Source organism: Molothrus ater, chromosome 2 (genome assembly GCF_012460135.2).
Source record: "Molothrus ater isolate BHLD 08-10-18 breed brown headed cowbird chromosome 2, BPBGC_Mater_1.1, whole genome shotgun sequence".
NCBI classification, from domain to species: domain Eukaryota; kingdom Metazoa; phylum Chordata; class Aves; order Passeriformes; family Icteridae; genus Molothrus; species Molothrus ater.
The window spans coordinates 47,518,126-47,538,101 of record NC_050479.2 but is presented as its reverse complement, the minus strand read 5'-3'; the positions used below and the strand labels follow the sequence as shown (position 1 = coordinate 47,538,101).

General features: G+C 34.7%; 1 long non-coding RNA gene across 1 annotated transcript in view; it reads right to left on the bottom strand.

Moving 5' to 3' along the window:
• LOC118688646 (uncharacterized) overlaps positions 1-17,992 on the bottom strand; it is a 102,381-nt gene extending 84,389 nt beyond the window's left edge. The window contains exon 1 of the long non-coding RNA XR_004980495.2: positions 17,807-17,992. This is a non-coding gene — a long non-coding RNA (uncharacterized LOC118688646). The remainder of the gene's footprint in view (positions 1-17,806) is intronic.
• Between the last annotated feature and the right edge of the window lie 1,984 nt (positions 17,993-19,976).

Genomic DNA, 19,976 nt, shown 5'->3' with positions numbered 1-19,976 from the left:
TCACCCCTGGCCCCTCGGGACAGGACAGAGAAGCCTGGAGTCCCCCCATGAATGTGCCTGGGACCCTGAACATTTTACCGGGCAGCTGAATTAAACATCTGTGGATATTATGCAAAGGCCCTTTTTTCTTTCTTACCCTGGACTCTACTAGAAGCAATTCAGGCTGAAATACAGAGTGGCTTGTGGGAGAGAATTGGAAGAGTAAAAATGAAAAACCCACCTGGGGTGAAGGCAGTTTTACAGGGTGAGCAAAAATTGCTTGCTCAAGCAAAGCAAAATAAGGAATTAATTCACTATTGTTCAGTTCTTTTTCATTAAATGAGCCATCTATGACTTCAGAATCAGAATTAAGTGTAGCACAGTATACACCTGATATAACAAGGGCCTTGAAAACACAAAGAGAACACAACAGGCCCAAGGCTATAAGAAGTTAGGAGAAGTTATTTGGTGTTCATTGAAGTGGTATAACCTTGCCAGGTCTTTAACGCCAGTGTTAGAGACATAAAGGGATTAAACCCCAGTTTTCCAAAACATGTAAATACCTGGTGCTTTTTAAATTAGAATGCAAGATGGTATGATAAGGTAGTTAAGAACAAGGTGTAGAATGGATTAGCAAACATGTAAAAGTGATTTCAAGGTGATCTATGATTTAGGATGAAATATTAACATGGCAATCCTTTGTCTCCTAGGGATTGATGCTAATGACTAACCATAATCTATCTATCTTTCTTTCTTTTTCTTTCTCTTTCTTTCTTTCTTTCTTTCTTTCTTTCTTTCTTTCTTTCTTTCTTTCTTTCTTTCTTTCTTTCTTTCTTTCTTTCTTTCTTTCTTTCTCTTTCTTTCTTTCTTTCCTTTCTTTCTTTCCTTTCTTTCTTTCCTTTCTTCTTTCCTTTCTTCTTTCTTTCCTTCCTTCCTTCCTTCCTTCCATTATCAATTCCTTATTACTCTTTGGACAACCCCTATAAAAAGAAGGTAACAAAGCATTGACTAAGTCACATATCTGTACTCCTCTGAATGGAAAGGATAAAGAGAGAGGTAATCTATTAAGGAATAAAACCAAAGGGAAAAAAAAACCCACGAAATGTCATTTCATTATATACCTGGATAGGTGACGTGTGAAACTAATGACAATATTACTAATAATGTTGATACTAATAATAATGATACAGAAAAAAGTAAGAATTGATGTTATTTCTAGGGAACTTCTTTCTATTATGATGCTCTCTGATGAAAAGCAAGCCAAAAACTATGTAATTATATCCTGGATGATAGTTATGCAGCTTCTAAAAATGTTTTTTAAATCGTCAAGGCTTCATCTGAAAAAAGATTCAAGGTATATTTAATATTCTAGAAATACTAGTCAAGTCTTGGTTTTGCACATTAATATTTCAGGACTGGAAGGTGGGGGACGGGGAGGGGTGGGGGAAGTATGAAGAAGATTAAATGAGTAATGTTTTCCTTCTCAAAATTCCATCCTGTCCCTCTGTTACACCACAATGAACTTTAATAAGACAAGTACCATGAGTTGCTGAGGGGTGTTACTGAGTTGCTCTCCTAGTTACTTTTTGAGAGAATTGTATCTGGGTTGAATAAAGTATTGTTTCATGTGTAGATCAATCAAAAACGAATATTCCCATTGCAGCTTTGAGAAAGGTAAAGCAGAACAAAAATATAAAGAATTCATAGCACACTTTTTGTTTGGGAAAACTTTGATAGACCTGAAGCTATGAACCCAACTCATCTGTGCATGAAAAGTATTTAAAATCTTCTTTAAATTAATTTTCTATCTCAAAAGATATGAAACAATTTAAAACTTTCATTACTTAGTTCAAACTGAAAGTATTCTTCAACGTTTTCTCTGATTTATAACTAAAATGTAGTATCCTTATTTCAAGCCAGAAATAAGATAAAAAAAGGTATTTTTTTAAACAAGAAAAAAAAGTCTTCAAATTCAGAGAGAGAAAATATTTATCCAGACATTCTACCCACACAGTTAGTACATTAATAGAAATTAATAATCACAAAGGTAGATTTAAAAAAAAATTAAAAGTGTAAAGCATCTCAATTAATTGAGATTTAGGCACTCCTTGAGGCATTAATTATGGCATTCTGGGGATCTGAGCCTGTCTTCCCTCTGATCATCACACACACACCAGTGAAGAAGGAACTTGGATAAAACTGAATGAGAGCAGCACTATTGCAATCAGGACTGACTCAAATGTGCAACATGCAACAATCTGATACCTCATACCATTGTTCCTGCTTGAAAGACTCTTACCAGGGATGAAAGCCAGAGTCATGGATTATATGGTGGGAAGGAGAGTCTGGCATCGGTCAGTGGAGGATGAGAAATTGTTTTGTGAATCACTTATTTTTCCCCTCTTAGTATCATTATTGGTATCATTATTGGTATCATTATTATTTACCATTATTACTGTATTTGACTTTATTTTCAATTAATTAACTCTTCTTATCTCAACATGCAAGTTTTACTTTTGTTCTCCTCCCCATTCCCCTGGGGTGGGGAGGGAGACGGGGAGGTTGAGTGAGGGGCAGCATGCAGCTTAATTTCCAGCTGGTCTCAAAACACAGTCCTTCAAATCCATCTCTATTTTAGAGAAAAGGATCTGGGAGGATGGTTATCAAATTTTTTACTTCTAGACTCTTTGATTTATAGGAAAATGTCAAAATTCTTTCAAGACTGAGTTGTACTTAACGAGACAAACATAATGCGGGAAGGATAATGTCTCCATCTAAGGCTGAATGCTTCTTCTTAATAAGAACTGTGAAATAGCTTGCATCTGAAGTACCTTTGTATAAAATAAATTTTCTTCACTTCTCTATAGCAATTTCTAAGAAAATATCTCTGAAAGTATACTTTCATCCTTTATCTTATAAATGAAATTTTAATAAAGTAGCCATAAACCAGCAATGTTATAAAAATACACATTATAAGAGTGGGCAAAATGTAGCCAGCAAAACCATTTTTCATACTGCTTTTCTTTTTTTTTTTTTAATTATGACAGAAATGATAGCAAAATTGTTTGGTGATTAATAAACCACTCCCTAAAGTCTTTTTTGAAATGAGTAGGGAGAGTAATTAAGGGTGATGTCCTCTGAAGACAGCACTGACAGCAAAAAGTCCATTAACCAAATATAAAAGGACTAACAACTAACGCATTTTTTTAATGTTTTTGCAGGCTATGAAAAAAGTTGAAAGTATTGATTTACCATTCGGCGAAATTATGCTTGATTATTTTTTAACCTTGTAATTATTTTTTTTTAATAAACTGTGTATGGATCTATAGATAAGATTTAAATGACGCTTCATCTATAACTCATTGCTAAACTTCTCTGTAGTATTTTGATCAATTAAGATATTCTAAATTCCCCAGTATAACCTCACAGTATTGTAATTTTTAGGTTTTATGCAAACAGAAGTCATACTTAGTAGCTGAAATTCATATTGGTACTTCAAAAATAATCGTGTGTTTCATGCAAATTTCTGACATGCTGTATGAAGTCATGTTGTTTTTTGGTCAGAATATGTCACATTGTATCATGTCACAAAGTGTCCTGAATGGTACTACTGTAACAGGCCATGACAAACCAATGAGACACACATAAAGAAATGAAGCATTTTTAAGACTATTTTGCAATCACTGGAATCGCAAGTATCCAGTTTAAATATTACACTTCAAACAGATGAGTGTAATTTTAGCTGCATTTGTGCCTAACTCTCATGTTAAATCTCCTTTCTTTATACAGAATTATCCTTCATGTATGTGCAGGTATAGGTATATAAATACACATGTATATATATAAATTTTGGTCTGTGTAACTTGTTATATGTAGCATTTTGTAGTAACCTAAGTGTGGTAGCAAGGTGCTCCCACTCTGTCCCTGCATCAATGTTAAAAAACACTGGTAATGAGTTAATTCTAATGGGTAGAGTTATGTCCATAGCAGACCTGATGTGTGATGGTGCATCTAATCCCATGCTTGGAGCACTGTCCTGTGGTCTTCGTTATTTCTTTTTAGGGACAAGGACAAAAGGACTTATTTAAAAGCTTCCTTTCAGCCACAAGTAAGTGACAGTTACTATACTGTTCTACCCTGCAGGGAATATTTTAAAGAGAATGACTGTCACATTCATGATAACTTATCCAAAAAGACTGGTCAGGAGTTCTGATCAGCCTGTAACAAGTGTTCTGGTGGTTTTCAGCAGAATTGACATAGGAAATTTTTTTTTTTAAGATCCATTTTCATGCATATCCAAGGAAATACTGCTTCAGAAAAATTAATAAAGACTATGAAAGACTTAAAAAATTTAGATTCTCTCAAGAGTGTACATCACAAGTGGGAGTTTTTGATCTGCCTCTTCTCAAGTGTCGCAATTTCAAACCCTAACAGGAAGAAAGTGTTTTCTTATAACATTGTCAGTAGCCAGCACATTAACTATGTCCAAGTCAATTAGTTCTTTCTCATACAAATCTGCTTTAGAAGGAAATATCTGAAAGTCTTGGAGGCATGAGAAGCTGTATCTGTACACCTCAGGATCCCTGACTGCCTTTGACTTTCATATATTTAGTATAATAGACATATTCTGTTGAATCCCATCATTATTTTTAATTAATTACCATATAATTTATTTATCAAAATCAAAACTGCTATCATCTTGGCTCTTTTTTCATTTATTGTAGACTCTTTCCATAGGAAAGAAGAGAATTTCTAAAAGTTAGGCACTAACAATTTTACAAATTATAGTATATATTGTTTGGTTTCAGTGCACCCGCATCAAGCTGATGGATATAACTCAGTTTAGTGCAGTAGATGAGACTCTAAACCTTAAACAGTGAGGGAAGTGGGGCACTAGAGTAGTTTGCCCAGAGCAGTGGTGGATGCCCCATTCCTTGAACTGTTCCAGGCCAAGCTGGACAGGGGCCTGATCAATTTGACTAGTGGAAGGTGCCCCTGGCCATGGCAGGGGGGTTAGAACTAGATGATCTTTAAGATCTTCTTCAAACCATGCCATTCTATGATTTTATGATTCTATAAATAAACAGTAGTTTAAATATACTCAATGACTCTGTAGAGTGTTGCTTACTTTTGTTCTCTCAAGTTATACTCCATATATAATCCATAGATGAGATCAGAAATAAATTACGGCCCTAGATTTAAAGCTATAATTTTTCTGTTGGCATGTATGTACACAGTGATCTAATAGTTTTTGATCTTACAGGTAGATCTCCAGAAATCTTGACTTTAGCTGCTAAAGAACAGCATTTAGCCAACAAATATAAATAACTGATAACATCATAATACCATAGGCAAATACCTTCTTGGAGAGAAACACTGACTAATGTAATCCACACCATCTAGGGAATCAAGCACACACTGATTCTTGAGTCAGAAATTGTCTGTGTAAAATTTGTGATTTTCATCAGACCAGCATCATGCATTTTGCTTCAGTGCCTATCAGGCCTCTGGGACTTACTAACCTTTATGGGAAAAGTCTTTTATAACTTACTACCTCTTCTAGGGGGCTTTTTTTAGCTTCCTGTAAAATTTAATGGAGGATAGAAGTGCTATAAAATCCTACAGGAGATGTGACATCTTATAGGAGAATGACAATTCTCATTCAGTTCCCTAGATAAAACTTCTACACTATTACTTCCCCACATCACAGAATCACAGGATCAATTAACTTGGAAAAAGACCTGACACCACTGAGTTCAACCTGCGACTGAACAAATCCTTGTCACATCCACTCTTTCCTTAAACCCCTCCAGGGACGGTGACTCCACCCCCTCCCTGGGCAGCCCATTCCACTATGAAGTGCAATTTCCAACTCATTTATATTTTGTCCTTTTCAGTTCTGTTAATTTGTGTTTTCTATGTATACATAATAACATATTTTCTTCAAGCATACAGATAATAATTATATTGTGTGCTTCTTAGTGCATTAGATTCTTTAAAAAACGCACCAGACATAGCTGTAGATAGTTTTAAAGAAACAATATATAAATATTCCACATTTTTTAGATTCAGTATTTTTGTACATTGATTTCTTCCAAAAATTTTTAGTGAAACATTAAGCTCCCTCAGCTGGTTACCAGTGCTCACTCTTTTTAATTGTAATAAGAATAAGCTTAATAAGCTGACTCTGCATTTTTAAAATGATAATGTTTTAATGAAAACCCATTTTTTGAACTTGTTGTTAAACAATTCAATTGACTTCCATTCAAATAAGTCAGATGAATGTCTGTACATTGTCAAGTAAAGCCATGGAAAGACATGTTCATAAAAGAATCCATGTTTTCTCCTGCACACCTGCTGAAGACAGATATATTTTTTTGCATAAATTAGGGAGAATTAGGGAAAAAATGGCAACAAGCTGTTTTGAAAATGTTTTAAAAGGTTTAAGCTGAATTTCTTGTCATCACAATAGTTAAGGATGAAAATATGTTTTCCCATAAATGATCAATTATTTTTGTAAATGGAATTTTTTATCATAAAAATATGACCATTTCATATAGAATCAGAATTCAGGTTAAATTAAGATATGCACGCTGTGAGGCATATTAGGCTAATCATCTCAAAGTCATTCTGTGTAAGGCTGCAGCATAAGGTCTCAAAGGGGCTGCAGGTATTTTCCCCCCTCAAAGGGGGCAGGCATTTTCTGTAGTGCACTCCCTAAGTTTTGATTCTCTATGCACATCCTGCTTAGACCAAGACTGCATTACCCAGATAGCCATTGATGACATTATACTAGGCATTTAATTTTTTTTCAAAATAAACTCAGAATATAAAAATATCTGTAGTTCTTTGTCATAGCAGTATGTTTAGGGAATTGTTGATAAGAACATTGGCCCTGCAGCTCAAGTCTGTCATTAGTGATCAGAGACTAGAAAGGGAGCTTTCTGCAGTTTATCTGATAAGCCTGGCAGTAAAGCCTGGAGTTCCTTACCTGAAACAATATGAGGAACACAGGCTGTTTTCAAAAAAACTAGCCCATCTTTGAACAAAGTGCCAGGCTCCAGAGATGCAAAAGAGAAGATGCAAAGAACCAAATTTGGAGCAGATATTCAAGCTTGTCCATTTTAACATTAACCACACTGAGCTGACAGACAAAAATGAGATCAAAGCAGGAGTGGTACCTTAACGACTGTTTCAGAGATGTTTATTAGGATTAAAGTGTTTGGGTAAGCCAATATTTTTATTTTCTTTAAAAGCTACTACCATCTTACTTCAATAGCTGTGTCCTAACAATACTTAAGGGCTCAAAAGATAGCTGGAGAGAGACTTTTTACAGGTGTCTCTGGTGAGAAGACAAGGGCAAGTTTTACATTGAAAGAGGGTTACCTTAGATTGCACAAAAGGAATAATTTTTCTACAGTGAGGGACGTGAGGCACTGGAACAGGTTGCCCAGAGAAGCTGTGGATGCCCCATCCCTGGAAGTGCTCAAGGCCAGGTTGGATGGTGTCCTGAGCAACCTGACCAAGTGGAAGGTGTCCCAGGCCACTGCAAGGAGGTTGGTACTTGGTGATGTTTCAGGTCCTTTCCAATGCAAACCATTCTATGATTCTATGTGTCTCTTAGTGAATGGTGAGAAAAATGTTTTGAGTTTTTTATGTGAAAGATTCAGAGTACAAAGTTCAATAAACAATGTGACTTAACATTTTCATAACTTATCCTCCTCATAAGGCCCAACATACTGCAAAGCATACACACATCCTTACTTATTTCACCACTGAGTTGCACAGATACGTGTCTGGAAACTCCGAAGCAGCATCAAAGTCCACAACACTAAAAGATGGAAGTTTCCCCTTTTCAGCTAAATTGAGTGGAAACTGCTATTACATACTGTAGTTTTGATTTTTCTACTGGTCAAGAAAAATGGAAACATAACAAACAAAGTTTAATTACAAAAGGAGATATTTCAAAAATGCATTAAGGCTGAGAATAGAGATAGCAAATATTTTTAGGTAAATTAAAGAAAAAAAAATCAAATAATCCCCAAAGGAAAAAATCCCTTTCACACAGGACAATCTGTATGTCAATTGTGTGTTTTCCAATATGTTATACAGAAAATGCAACGACAGAAGTTTGTATGATGGCAATAACCTTTTAATGACTACTAGAATTTTTTTTTATTTTATTTAAAGTAGCTATACAATCATGTAAACTTAAGGTACATTTATATAAAACATCAAATGATGAATGTAGAATTTTTATACAATCTGATCCTGATATCCTAAATAATCCTGTTATGTTATGTATAAGATCCTTACTGGGCTAAAACCAAAACCACACCTGTCTCCATTAAACAGAAAAAAAAAACATTCCTCCTAAAAGATAGCATTCTAAAAGCAGAATTATTAAAAGGAGTAAATAGTAGGCAGATTGTGAAATGACTATAAGACCAGAGAGATGTACAGATGTATAAATGAAGTACTAAATTTTATGAGCAGACTTTGTGGAGCCATTTTGTTGGATTTGAGTCAGAAAGAGCCATTTCAGTGCATTCAAGAGACAGGAAAAGAAACCTCTATCAACCCAACGGCCAGCAGAAAATTTTCTTCAGGGAAAATGTATCCACTTCTCATGTCTCCCATTTTGGTATTTAGTTTAATGCACATCATGTATTTGGCTTCTGTCTGTGGTTTTCTTTCCCAGCATAATTTTTGCAGCAGATTTGCCCTGAAGCATTAACTACCCTTGATAGTTTTCTCCCTTACTGTGTGATTACTTGCTTAGCATAATGACATTTCTGCTTTTTTAAATTAGTATGGTGTCACAGGAACTACTGTCAAAAAGTTGACTTTAATGCAATGTGATCATATCAGTAATGGTAAGGACATGTGGAATGTTAAAGTAGCTACATTTCAGGTGTCCTGAGTAACCTTGCAGAATTTCCATGCTTTATTTTGGACAGAAAATTTTGACAAGGCATTTAAAAAAATCAGAAAAAAATCAGACCTGTAATATAAATATAGCAAAACACAGCTGAATAAAATTTCCCAACAGAAAAACTTATTCTCTTTAAAATGAATTGTACAAAAATCCCCAATATCTCATTAAAAATACTAATTTTATCTGTGTTCTCCTAATGCTAACCTGCCTTACTATGATAATATCAAATTATGATTTTCTTCACTCATTAACTGTATACTAATATACATTATATTTCAGCAACATATTTCCTCCTATAGTCTTCATTATGCTTATGTTATAAATTATACATTATGTTATATATTTTAAAAATTGAATTATTTTATATTATCAGAATACATTTTTTCAAGAGACTCTTGATATTAGGTCACTTCTTTTATTTATTGGCAAATTCTTTACTTTTAGCTCAAACTCACAATGCATTAGTTTTATTAACTGGAATTTGAGGTGACCTAAATTAAAATTGCTGACTATTTATTATGTGACTTTGTAGCACAATAATATTGAACATTGCTCCACCACTGCTCTGATTTTATTAATGTACTAAAACCATGAAAGAATTCTGGAGCATGGATAATTTTTGAATCAATAACTACAATCAACAGTAAAGAAGTTTTAGAGTTTTACTGTTCTGAGCAGTGAAAAGTTTAAGCAATATTACAGCAAAAATAAACCAGCATAATACTAATATTTTTCTCTTTACTATTGATTCATGTTGAAAATAATGCAGTGAGGAAGGTACTAAAGGATAGGAAGGCAGTCTTTTCTTTAAAAAACACTGAGCAGTTAAATTGTATAATCCCACTAAATATTTTGAGTAAATCTTCATATAAATTCAGGGATTAAGTGAGAAACAAATGAATTTATGAATATTTGTAATTCTCTTGTTAGTAGCAGATATTCCCTCAACACATGCTACACAAATACAGAAAGAGTGCTTCTCATAAACAAGCTATTGAAATTCTGTTTTTTTGCATAATAGAGCTGGATTAGTTCTGTTCTGCTTAGTCTCCAGGCCCAGGGAAATGCAAATGCACATGTGGGTGTCTAGCTCATAAGCTATACTTAACTGTATTTAGGAGGTCATATAAATGCTATGTTAAAATTTCATCAGCTTTCACCATTTAATACCACATTATTCATATGAATGCTGATATTCTCACATTTTTCCTAATATCAGAAAGAATCCAAAGACATTTATATACATTAATCAAAGTATTTCAATGTTAAACTGGTTAATGTAGTTCAACTTTATTGAAATTATTACTAACTTTCAAAAACAGGGAATGCTGAATATGATAATTATTATGCCTTGAAGAAGTTTGGAACAGCCTATGATCTAAAAGAAAAATAAAATCCACTCCTAAAATAACTAACCTTAACAAGGTTTTTATACTTGGTAAGGATAATGAGGTTCTCAGTATATACTATCTACTTCATTAATTATGGAAAATTTCATGGTTTGGTTTTTTTTTAAAGGCTATTAAACTGGAATATAATTAAAAATATAATAGCTGAGAACAAATGTAAATATTTCTGGAAGTACGACATTATTAACTCTGTCATAAATTAACCATTATGTGGAATATATTGGTGTATTTTTCACATACAGCTTTGCCACCACACTTCATTTCTGATCTACAAGATCACTTCTATTCAGCACTTGTGTCTCAGCCAATTAATCAGTGGTAACTGTGTCACGTTTGTGAACAGATTCAAATAGTTACTTCAGGTATTAAGAAAATATTCTCTAGCTTTAAATAATTTAAAGTCTTGACCCAGGAATTCTGAGGTAATCACAGTGTTCTTGGGGCTTCTGTGTCTCTTTTTGTCAGCAAAAAACTGGGGTTAGTCGAATGCTGTTTGTTATATTTTTCTGGTGTCTGGATGATTTATACAAATGCATTCCTGTATTTTCCTTATCATCCTTTCTGCCAACTAATTTGAATATTTCTCTTTAATTTTTCATTATATAAATCTTAGTGAAGAAATATGGGTGCTTTAAGGCTTTTATGCACCTCATAAAAATCCTTCAATTATTATTTTTCACAGTATAACATCCAGAAATCTCCAGCACACCCTGCGGCTGGATCTGCATTTCAGTACATCCTGCTCTAGGCAGATTGGACTTGTTGGCCTCATTTCATTTGCAAGGAAAATATGCTTCAATTATCTCCATGAAGAGACCTGCTAGAACATATTTTTTTATTTTCCCCCTGTGGAAGGAAATTTGCATGTGCAGTGGAGTGGTGAGCTAGCACAGTTCCCCACAACATGGAGCTGAGACTGAAGCAAAATACACTTGTGCCAGAAATGAAGGATGTAGTGCAGGGCATCCTCAGCTCAGAGGCATAACCTTTTACTCCATAATATATAGTGGATAGATACATCACCATCCTGCCGTATTTTTTCATGTCTCATCTTCATGGATTACAACACTACTAATAAATTAATTGAGTTTGAGTCATGAGGTAAACAGACACAAAATGATAAAACACACAAAACCCCCAAAAGAGAGAAAAAAAGTGTCCCAAAAATTGAATTATCTTATTTTTCAAAGCATGTAAATATCTAGAATTATTTACCTCTGGTCAGTATTAATGCTCAAATAATAGTTTGGAATTTTCTGAGAGAAAACCAGCTATTACAGGTTAAATGGTTCAAAATATCATTGCAGCAATTTTACAGTATAGTTGATTGAATTCCAGTGCCAAGGTAGTTTCCCTGCTTATGTATAACTTTGCAATAGAAATGTAGCCACTACATATTTTTCTATATGTAGTACAATATGGGATGCTGAGCTCAGAAATAGATGGAAAATAACCAACATAGCTTAAAGATTTCTCACACTTCAGTTTATGAGGTAGATTTTAATTTACCATTCAGACACCAAGACATCTGTTCAGCACAGTCAAGTGGAGCAGACACAGAGAAGGGGCAGAGCACAAGCAGGCAAATATATGTCTGGACAACTTGTCTCCTGGCCAGAACCTCTTCCTGAGCAAGGAATCTATATATACCCATTTAATTTCAAAAGTTTTTAAAACACAGAAAATAAATGGGCTACTTTTAGTGTATTTTGCCCCCTTTTTTTAGGAGATTTAGGTGAATAAAGATAATTAATTTCCCAAATTAATATATCTAACAGGTAAGCAAGTACAAGTAGATTTATCCATATATTAGTATAATTCAAGTAATTTGCAATTCAGCTAAGACATTGTAGACGTTCAACAATTAACTTTCGACATGATTAATCCATGAAGAATTTATAAACATTTTCACCTTATATGGCCACAGAGAGTTTAGAGCACATTTACAGAAGACTCATGGACAGCTCCCTTTTTTAGCAATGCTTATTAGTTGCTGTGGTAGGATAAGTTAAGCCTAGTTAACATAACTGCTGCCATAAACCCATGAAATTTACCCGCTTTTTCTCTAAGTAGTCAGTACATGACCATCCTCTAGTTATGAATGACAGAATGAAACTTGAATATAGGAAATGGACAGTGAAACTATACAAGCTGATCATCAAAAATGGCAGCAGGTGCAGAAGCATTTTCTTTTGACAGCCAAAACAGCAACACCAAGTCAGACACCACTGCCTTCTGTTCTTTTGTTCTGTACCGCTATAAAAATCTAACTCAATTTTCTGTATTGCCATATATTGGAGCCCTGAAGGAAGAAAGTAGCTTTCTCCTTGGATTTCCCACTCCTTAATTCCTCTCCTCCAGGACAAACTAACCTCTACTTCTCCATGTTTTCTCTTCTCTATTTATTCAGTTCATGCTCTAGTTGAACTTTTACAAGTACAGAAACAAATAAGTGAGAAATTCAATTGGGGATTCCTGTCTCAGAATGGAGAACTGGGGATCATCTGGTTTTGTCTAGGATAATTTTCTTAGTTGCTGCTACAGTGCTGTGGTTTTGGATGTAGTATGAGAATAATGTTGATAATACATTGTTTTAGTTATTACTGAGCAGTGCTCACCCTAAATCAAGAACTTTTCTGTTTGCCAAGCTCTGGCAGTGAGGAGTTGCAGAGGAAGATGGGAAGGAGCACAACCTGGACAGCTGACCCAAAGGGATATTCCATGCTACAGAAAATCATGCTCAGTATATAAACTGGGGAGAGCTGCTTATGAGACAGGAGATGGAAGAAATTTCTATAACCTTTCAAAATATATGTAAAAACTGTCCCATGATATTGCCTGAAAATTCCTATGTGGAAGATTAGCCATGACACACTCCCCACTCAATAACTTTTTCAATAATTTATGATTAAAACACTTGAAATATAGTCCCACAAAAATTCTTTCTTGCCAACTATGCAAGCAATTAAATAAATTTTCAGGCAGGTAATTTTGTGAAGGAACTTATTCTTGGATCCTATTTTTAGTGAATTGTCACTCTAGTATATCTAGCTTTCTCAGTCTAATGATCTGTTGTTCTCCACTTAGTCTATATGAGAATAATTCAAAAGTTTTCTAAAATTTACAGTCAAAAAGTTTAAAGCTTTTTCAACCTAACCCAACTACTCTGATTTTTGAAGCTAAACTTTGCATCTTAATCTCTTATACAGACTGCTTACTAATTTATGGGTGAATTTCAAGTTGACTTCTCAAAGATTTTTTTTCTTTTGGAGAGAAAAGGAAGAAAGAGAAAGAGTGATTTTGTAGAGCATGGAATTAGGGTTTAAGTCCCTTTTAATATTTTAATAACCTAACATAAAAAATGCATGTTGCCCCATTATTCTGAAAGAAAGATAATTAGAAATAAATATTAAAAATGTAGCTTGAAATAATACAAATAAACTGCCTCTAGATGCAAGAATTTCTTCTTTTCCTGCAGTCACTGAAACTACTAATTATCTGGGGAAAAAAAAATCTGTGTAATCCTGTTACTATTCAGTGAAGTTTTCACTAAGGGAAAGATAATAGTATACAATACTGTGAGAAATTATATCTGATCCAATGAGCCTGAACTTCTGTTGTATTGAAACCTAATTCTGTTGCACAATGTTATGCAGAAATAAGGGAATATGGAGGAAATCAGGTGTTTCATCCCGCAGGGCTCCTTCCACTAGGGGGAGATGAAACTGCATGTGAATATCACACACTGTGATCACATAAAAATGCTTTATTGAATAATGTACCACTACTTTCCTTGCTCTACTTTGGAATTCACAATGTTCTAGATCTCCAAAGTCCAAATACTACCTCCTGATGGTATTTTTTGCTGAAGTTTTCACCCTTTAACAAATATTTTGCCTCTTACTAGGCATAGAGAAAATAGAGAAAATAGTCAATATTTATATATATATTCAACATATACATATATACATACATAGTCAGTACTGTGCAACTTCAGTGATAGTATATCAAGCAGTAGCACCAAATATTTTTTCTTTTTTAAAATCCTCCATGTTCATGAGGAGGATTTTATATAAATATAGACAAAATTTTATATAAATAGACAATATAAATAAATATAAATAAATATATTTATATAAATAGACAATATTTTATATAAATATATAACTTATATATAATAATAAAAAATATATATAAATATAGACAAAATTTTTAAGAAAGTATTAATTGTTACCAATCCAAAAGTCACTTTTAATAATTCAAGTTATGCAACATGCAGCCACTTCTACACAATCATTTGTGTGAAAGTAAGTAAGAAAGAGTTTTATTGCGCAGACTTGTAACTATTTAGAGTATCTATGAACACTGTAGAGTACTGAATTTTTAACTTCTTATTTTGTATTCTAAAATAAGATACTAGCTCTAAATGCCAGACTATCTTTGTAGACAGTGAAGAAACACTATTACTTTGTTTCTAGAATTTTTTTGTCCTTCTTTGGCTACTTTTGCAAGGTGGGTCTAGTAAGTGCACTTGTAAGATATTCTGTCTTCCCGCTCCAGCCCTTTCCTTCTTCTTCCCCTTAGATTTTGTTACTAGTCATGACACAAAATGGTCTGGGATATCCCTTTGGTCAGTTTGGGTCAGCTGTTCCAGGTGTGAACCCTTCCAGCTTCTTGTGGTCCTACAGCCTCCTTGCTGGAGAGGAGGAGAGAACAAGAAGAGCGGAGAGAGAGAGAAGACCTTGACTCTGTGTAAGCACTTCTCAGCAATCTTTAAAATATCTGTTTACAAAACTGTTTCCAGCACAAACTCAAAGCACCATAAAAGCTGCTGTTTAACTCTATGTCAGCCAAAACTGGTGACATCTTTGCCCTTTTTTCCATACTGATTCTTTCAAGCTCAGGTCCTGTGCTATCTAAAATATCCCCAGTAGGCACTACCCGCTTCTTGTCCTTTGATGTATTTACAGAGCTATCATTCCCTTAGTCTGTGCACCAGCGCTACAGAATATCCTATCCAAAATATGCTCAGGACAGAAGAGGTGGTGTATTACATGGAGTTACTGGGCTCCAAAACCAGCTCAGCTCAGGTCGCCACTGCACTTTCTCCAGGATAAGAAAAAATAACTGCACTCATGATTTCCTTCTTTTAAGTCATTCTTAAACTAAAAGAAAGAGAGACTCTATGCTGTGTTTTCTAGGATTGCTTTTATCAGACAGCTACTTGTCTACAGATAGGTCTTCAAACCTGTGCATTGAATGGTATAAATTCTCTGATTTTCCCATTATATTCTTTAAAACTCTATGAAACTATTTGGCCTCTTTTATTTGTTTTATATTTCCTTCAATAGTCAAAGTTTAACAATTGTTAAACTGTGTCTATGTTTTGCAGTTTTCAAAAAGTTATTTTTTGTCCTGCTTTTAATGACTTTAAGGAAGCAAATTAATTTGTTTCTTCACAAAAATGTATGTTATAGGAAATATTGCCAAGTCTTAAATGCAGTTCTATCCATATAGCTTCTGACAAAAAAAACTGATTTAAGAAAAGGATGTATTGTCCAAATAAAGAATTCCAAAAAATTTCTTGATCATAGTCAAGAAACTTTTTTTTTTTTAATTCCTAAAATATACAGATTATAGGTTGTTGCAAGTACCCACTCATGGGCACTTGAAGCAGAAAGACATATAGATTTTAATCAAGCTTCCTGACTTTTGAGAAACACTTAAACCCTTTTTTTTCTTTCCGTGTAATCAGGGTTCACATTCAAAATTAAATTCATTATTCTCTTTCATTGCTAATCTTGGCAGCAGTATTTAATTCCTGATATTCATTAATTCTTCAGTCAATATGTTTTATTCACACAGACATTTAATTATTGGGTATCTGATATCTTGGACATGTTTGTGCCTGTTGTCTGTGAGTACATGCCAGTGTGTATAAAGTGCACATATTAGGAATATGTAATATAAAAGTAACAATGAGAGTAATTTTTAAAAATATCAGCCAGAAGGTCACGCTTCAGAAATAATTTCCAGAGGAGATTAAAGTACAGTAGGCTTTGACTACCTCTGGGAAACACTGAAACCTTCCTGCTTTGAAGAAGTTGTTTCACTCTAATCAGAGTGACAGTCACAGCCTATAGACTACTGATTTCCCCCAAATATTCCAAACTGGAGATCAATCTATTTATTAAAAAAAAAAAAAAAAAAGACAAGAATCCAAACCCACAGCATGACCATTACTCTAACACGCATGCATTTTCTGAAAACAGAGTACACCCTTGCCTTGAAAATCTACTAAGGAGCTGGAAGTCATCAGAATTTATTTCACAGGAGGAGCAAGAATTGAGCAGCAGAAAAAGAAAAATAAACAAAAAACAAGCAGATAGCCTAGCCTTTGGAGTTGGATTACTCATGTGTAAATCACGCACATACAAAAATGAGAATTTTCAGGTCTAGGGCCCTAGGCTACCATTTGTGATGTCCGATTTAGAAGAAAATTATTTTCTTCATTGTGCCAATTACTTTTTGCTTATTTTACAATAGCTTCAAAATAGATCATTAGCCAAATAGCAATTACCTTGGGCAAAGAACACCTCTTAACAATGCCCAAATTATTTGGCTCACGGAAGCAGTCCTACTTGTGAAATTAAACTGCAGCTAAAAGGAGGTTTTAACAAGAGGCTTACAATTTTAAATAATTTCAAATGCAATTTTTTTCAAGAGTAATATTTAGTTCCAGGCATGTTATAATTTCAGTATTAGCAAAATGAGATTTAAATTAGTACTGAATCATTTGTTTTGGAAAAAATCTACTATCCCCTAAACTGAATGTACCAGCTGCTGGCTACCTGCAGTTTTGTTTTAATAAGATCATTAATTATAAAACAAGGCAAGTGCTAAAAATTCATAATCTTAAACTAAAAATGGAATAATCAATAAAACTGCTGCATATACACCTGCCATCTTCATTTAAATTTGTGAATGTTTTACCATTCAAGTTTGGGCATTTATTACATAAAATAATGCTACAAGTCCAAATAACCAAATTCTACTAAAGAATGAGAAGCAAGATTTAAAGTGTAAGCTTATAAATTAATGTATAACTTGCAGAAGAACAGGAATTTTTCTGTAGTCCTTATTAAGACCAGGGCAAATTCTTTCTGCATTAAAGCTACAGATACTTTACTGCTGAATATAGCAAAGACTAAAATGAAACTAAACTTTTCATAAACAGGGCCAGGAGTAGAATGTGACACCATTTCTATTCCTTTATTTTATTGTGCAAGCATACCAAAGAATGTGAATTAGTTTTTAAGGAGCTACTGTCAGTAGACCTTCCAAAACACCGCCCTTAGGGCCCATAGGAGCAATGAAAACACAATTCCCTTTGATCTAGGAAAATGGATGCTAAACAAACTCAAAAAGTGGTCACCTGTTAATTAAAAATTAAGAGGAAAAGTCAGACTCTAACTTGTACCTTGGGTTCTTCAGGAGAGATTGTGGAAAATTGCAGCAGTGGCTGTCAATTGTCAGCGTCCGGCTAGCTCCAGCACTGCCAGCAGCACGAGGGGGCCTTCTCCCGAGAGCTGCCTTCGGGATAGCGCCTAAGGCAGTGCCCAGCTTGCGGCTGTAGGCACACCTTGTGCAGGACGGAGTCTGGTAAAGGCTGCAACCAGCGGAAAGAAGACGGCGGACTCCAACTGCGGCTTAATCCAGGCTTTAATGAATCCGGAGGGACCGACAGGAGAAGATGGGGGGAGTGGGGGCCCTGACAGCAAGTTTTAAGGGTAGGGAGGTGCCAGGCATTGGGCCAATGGGGGTGCAGTGGGGAGTGGGGTCCAAGGGATTGACACGTGGGCAACACCAACGGGAAACATTCTGGGGAGGGGCCCCGGTTCCTCAGCCAACCATCGAACTCCCCTGCTGGAACATTCTAGCAGTAAGGGTGGGGAGTGAGAGTGATTGGCGAGGTACCGGGGAGGGATCAGAAGAAAGATACAAGAAGATACAGGGGTTTCCAGGGAAACCAGGGCGGAGTTTAGAGGATACATTGTTGGCTGAGGTGGAGCCAGGAAGACAGACAGCTCCAAGGCGGGAAGGGAGAACTGGGGCAGAACCATTTTCAGACAGAAGGGGATTGGAACAAACCAACCTAATAACTTAACAAAACACACTGCAACAGAAAATAAATTCCTAAACTTCATTTTTCTTTGTCTATTCTGGAAGCCAGGAATATTTTCCTTCTAAAGTTATTATCAGCCTGTCTCTCTGAGTATTTCCTGACCCTTCTGCCCTGGCATATTATGGGAGGAAATTATGAAGTGGCACCCTCAAGCAGGGGGAAAAAGAATATGCATTCTCCTGAAGACTTGTCTGCTTGCAATACTTTAGGTACGAGGCAGTAACAGAAGTCTCAGCCCATCCCATCCCTTTGGGCCTGAGGAGGGAATGTTTTTGACGCAGAGAGGGAAGGAGGGAGGTTGTGAATCATGGGAAGAGAGGCTTGGCTATCTGACAGTGGTACATTGAGACTCAGATTTCATTTATTTATATCTGAGGGAACTTATCAGTCCTATCTGAGGCACTTAGTATTTACGCATTTATGTAATGATGCTTTGAATACATTTCTTCAACATTGTGTAATTACCATACATAATATTTAAAATCTGAGTAGAATCTGGATCAAAAATAGTGTCAGATAAGGTTTCTTGTTTCTTTTTTTTTTTGCTGTTCTATTGTCCAAAAGGTCAAATATTCAAACCCATTGATTAAAATACCAGTCAATGTTTTATTTTATGTCCTGTCTTGCTTCTATTAGTTCACACAAAGAAAAACAGCTCCTGCTTGCTTTTGGTTATTCTGATGTCAGCACAACTTTGGAAAAAAAGAAATCTTTACTTTTTTATTTTAACTTGGAGAAAAAAATAATCATCAAAAGTTGAATGAAAACGCAGACATGTTCTGAAGTGGTTTTTATTTTGAGCAATTACTTTTGGCAAGTTTCAGCTGATTGAAAACATCATGACTGTAAATATATATAATCACTATTGAATGATAGATTTATTAAAGAAAGACTAGAATGATAATTTTCAAATGAATATTTTTGTTCCTACAGATCTTTTTTTAAGAGCTGTAACTAACAGAATCTTTTGGCATAAAGCTCATGGTATTCTTAACAAGGTAATTGAAAAGATTAATGGGGTGAATAGATGAATGGTGTGAATTCTCTTGTCAATAGTAAAATTTGGAAGGCAACATTTACATACTGTACTGCAAATACATCTTTGTGCTCAGTTTGGTTCAATACAGTAAGTATAGAACTCATGGGGAATATCACTACTGAATTAACCTGCCTTTTCATTTAAAAAATTTGCTATATATGAATAATCATCTTTTAAGCAGTGCAGTTTGATACTTCCTCAGTGCTTTTCACAAGTTCTTTTCACTACTATCTACCTATAATACCTGAATTAACATAGGGGAAACAAAAAAAAAAGTAAAATCAATAAGACGCACAGTTACATTCCCTTTGTTTTTGTTTTTTTTTGGTGTAATCAGTTGAAATTAAGTATCAAAATAGTGCAGCAGACTTTGTACCTAGTAAAGATACCATATGATGAAAAAAAAGTGAGACAAAAATTCTAAAT